This window comes from Empidonax traillii, unplaced genomic scaffold (assembly GCF_003031625.1).
Source record: "Empidonax traillii isolate 1590-97213 ecotype Southwest subspecies unplaced genomic scaffold, ASM303162v1 scaffold816:size509043, whole genome shotgun sequence".
Taxonomy (NCBI): domain Eukaryota; kingdom Metazoa; phylum Chordata; class Aves; order Passeriformes; family Tyrannidae; genus Empidonax; species Empidonax traillii.
The window spans coordinates 355,449-359,298 of NW_020956009.1; positions in this window are offsets into that span (position 1 = coordinate 355,449).

The window sequence follows — 3,850 nt, forward strand, 5'->3', positions numbered from 1 at the left end:
TGGGGCACAACCCTGTGTGTGTGGGCTTGGCCCTGAGCTCTGCAGCCTTTCACGTCGCAGGCAAAGTTTTCCTGATGGCTCCTTTGGCAGTTGTTTGGGAAAGGCAGCCCTGACTCCTTCCTGGCTCCCCGCAGTGGTCCCTCTCCAGCTCTCATACGGACAAAAACTTCACTGCAGAAGTGAAATGCACTTCTGGAGCACAATTGCCCCCCTTCGGCACAGCACAAAGGCATGTTCTTCCCCTGGCCTGATCCCATCACAGACACACACCTTGGGATGCCTCCTGGGATCCAAGGGAAGTACACAAGGGATTCATCTACCTTTCCCTTCTCCCCTGATGGCCCGTCTATTACCTGGCCCTCGGAGCTCAGAAATCACTTCACTTTCCAGTAGCACTGCTGTCTCTAAAATTAAAATCCCCTCATGAGGAACAAACACTTCAAGAGAAGGGGAAAAAAAACCAAGCCAGCCCACGTTAAGTAGAACTTGGATGAATGGCAAGAACTCCCCCATCTTTCTCCATGGCAGGAGCCACCCAAAAAAGCAAGGGCTCTACTGCGTTCTGAGGGTCACTGGAGAGGGCTCAGGGGATCTGTGGATGTGGCAAGTTGAGGGCTCCCCTGTGCCCCCCTCAATTGCAGAATAACTCCCAGCAACAGCAGAGAGAGCGCTGGGAGGGAAGGAGGTGGGGGAGCAGCTGCCTCCTGCTGGCTTTGTGAGCTTTGCGAGCTTTGCAAGTCCTTTTCTTCCCTGAATCATTGAGATCCGCTGTCATTTCCAGTGTTCCACCTGAGCTCGCTTCTCCCCCCTGTCCCCCACTCCTGACCCCGTGCTGCCCCCACCCTCACACCAGTGCTGAGCCTGGCCCTTTGCTGTGCTACCCAGCTGCTCGTGGGGGCTCCTGGAATGGGGGATCCTGACTTCTCTTGAAGTCAGGTGGTTGCTGGTGCTGGTGCTCCCCTGCCTGGAATCATCCTGGGGGGCTTTGGGGGCCACCCTGGTTCAAAAGGAGTGAGCCAGTGGCTCTGGGCAGGGATTGCTGCTCCTGCACTGGCATCCACATGGCTGGGAGCAGACCCAGAGGGAGGCAGCTCAGTTCATCCCTTACCCTGTAGCCTGTGCTGGGGCTGGTAACTCTTTAGGCTGTTTATCTTTAGGATTAGTCATTTCATTGTAGGAAAGACTGATTCCGACAAGTGCATCTTGTACTCGTGTTTTATTTAGGAAGCTCAACTTGGAAATTTAAAAAAAAAAAAAAAAAAAAAAAGAGAAGTAGCTATATTTTTCTGCTTCCTTCATAAATTACTGACACATCCAGCGCTGACAGGCCCCGAGCGCTGCCTGGGGATTCATTATCGTCACTTTTAGGGCCGTCACTGTCTCTCCCTCCAGTCAGGAGCGTGAGGAGCGACGTGTTAATGATGCTTTCAGGAATGCCAAGCTCACCCCTGGGCTGTGCTCACTGGCGCACAGAGGCACGGATCCGGGTGGGAGTCGGAGAGGTTCCTAATTAGGCATTTTTAATACTCGGAGCCTTCTGTCTCACCAACAGCAACTCGCACGTGGCAGCCGCTGCATCGCCGACCGTGACAGCTTCAGCACTAACGTGTGGCCGAGCTTCCAGTGGCTTGTCCGGAGCAACAGGCGGGATTTGCCGGACACTTTCCTCACTTTTCTCCCTGGGGAGCTGCCACGCATCCCAGTCCTTCCCTGTCCTCACAAACAGCCGTGCCAGGGTGCAGATGGAGCTCCGGGGCCTCCTGCTCCCCACTGTGCTTCCACGTGTGCTCCCCCCTGAGCAGCCATGGGGCCGGTGGGGGCTGGCGCTGCCTGTCCCGCTCTGGAGAAGGCATCTCATGGGCTGACGAACCTGAGATTGACCCTGATGTTTCACCATTCTCAGGTTAGACAGTCCTCGAGGTGCCCCTCGCCGAGGCAGCCGCCGAACCCCCTGCCATGTGCCTTGTGCCCCGCACCGTGTGCTTGCCCAGACCCCCCAGTCCCTGAGGGATTTGGAGGAGACAGCAGAGAAGCGGCCCCTTGGCTCTGGTTTTATGGTGGGGTTATCTGTGGGACCTACCCAATCTTCCTCGTATTGCCCTGCCTGCTCCCATGGAATCATGGAATCACAGAACCCTTTCCTGGGTTGGAAAAGGCCTTTAAGATCACTGAGTTCAACCGTTTCCCCAGCACTGCCAAGCCTCCACTAAACCATGTCCCAAAGTGCCACATCTACACTTCTTTTAAATCCCTCTAGGGATGGTGACCCCACACTGCCCTGAGCAGCTCCAGCACTCTTCCAGTGCTGGACACTCTTTTGGTGAAGAAATTTCCTTAATATCCAAACTAAATCTTGGCAGGCACAATTTGAGGCTGTTTCTTCTCATCCTGTCATTTTTTTCCCTGGAGAAGAGACCAACCCCCACCTGGCTACAACCTCCATTCAGGGAGCTGTATGGAAAAATGAATGTTAAAAGTTCATCAGTCAAAATGAGTGCACTAAGTGGAAAATCAAAAGGAAGGGTTTTCCCAGTTCGTCACTGACAAGCTCCATGCAAGGAGTGAGCCAGCCTGCAAAGCTGTCAGAAAAAGACACAGAGGAAGGAACGCTGTGATCCATTTTCAGCCCCTTTCTGGATGTTTTGCTTCACTTGGGTCCTAACAGCCACGTGTGTGGTGGGGACTGAGCCAGATGCAGCTCTGGGTACCCCCCATAGTGCCAAGACTATTCAGTGAAGTGACTCTGGATTTTCCTGGGAGCAAAGGGAAGAAAAATCTTTCTGTCAGGAGTGCGAGGATTGTGGAAATACAGCCCAGCTTTACCTTTTCCAATACCTCCACTGGAAATCTAAGTGGCTCTGGGGAGTTTTAAGCTTTGTGTTACGGGCTTGCAAAGATGAAAAAGAAGAGGAAAAACCCAAATAGAACTCAGAGCAAGGTGAAATTTTAGTAAGTTTGGGACTGAGAATAAGGTAGTGGCAGAATCTTCCCAATTGGCCCCAAGCAAACAGTGGAAAGTACTCCCCAAAATAATAAGGAATCATTTGAAGAAGGGAGAAAAAAAGCTGCAGGGCAACGCCTGCCTTACCTGTGAATCCAGGACCAGCTCCCCTTCTCTGCTGCCAGCCTTGGCCCCTCTGGCTCACTCTCCACCCCCCTGCCACCCCCCTGCTGGCTTTTATGGCCTTCCTTGTCACCCTGCTGAGCTGAGCCGGGCCACAGCGAGCTGCCACGCTCTCTGCAGGCTTCCTGTTTGCTCATCGAGCGGCTGTGGTAAAATTTCCATTACACGCTGGACAGGCAGGGCAGCAGAGAGAAGTGAGGCAAAGACAGAAACCCCGACACCACTCTGTGTTTTAGTGGTTCTCTCGACTCATTTGAAAATGAGAAAGTGCTGTTAGATGGAGAGGGAGGTGAGGAGGGATGCCCTGAGTGTGAGAACTGCAACCAGTGCCCGGTCCAGCTGCTCTGGCTTTCCCCTCCCTGTCCCTGAGGGGTGGAGAAGTCCCACTCCTCAGTTCAACAAGAAGACCCTCCTTCCCGCCCAACCCACTCAACAAAAAAAGTTTTCCAAAATGCTGCTCCTCTGAATGGAGTTACAAGGCAAAACTCCATCCTGCCCTGATCAGGAGCTGTGGAGTTGTCTGCATCCCATTCCAGCCACTCCAGCTCAGCCAGCAGATCCTCCAGTGTGACCAAGCCCAGAGAGGAGAGCAGCTCCCCTGTCTCCCCAGAGCAGATCTAGAGGGGAGTAACTTATTTTTATCTTTCTTTATTCTTGGTGTGTGCAGAAGAGTAATTTTGGCTGTAGAATAGAGGAGGGGAAAAAAAAAGGTGGAAAACCGCCTGC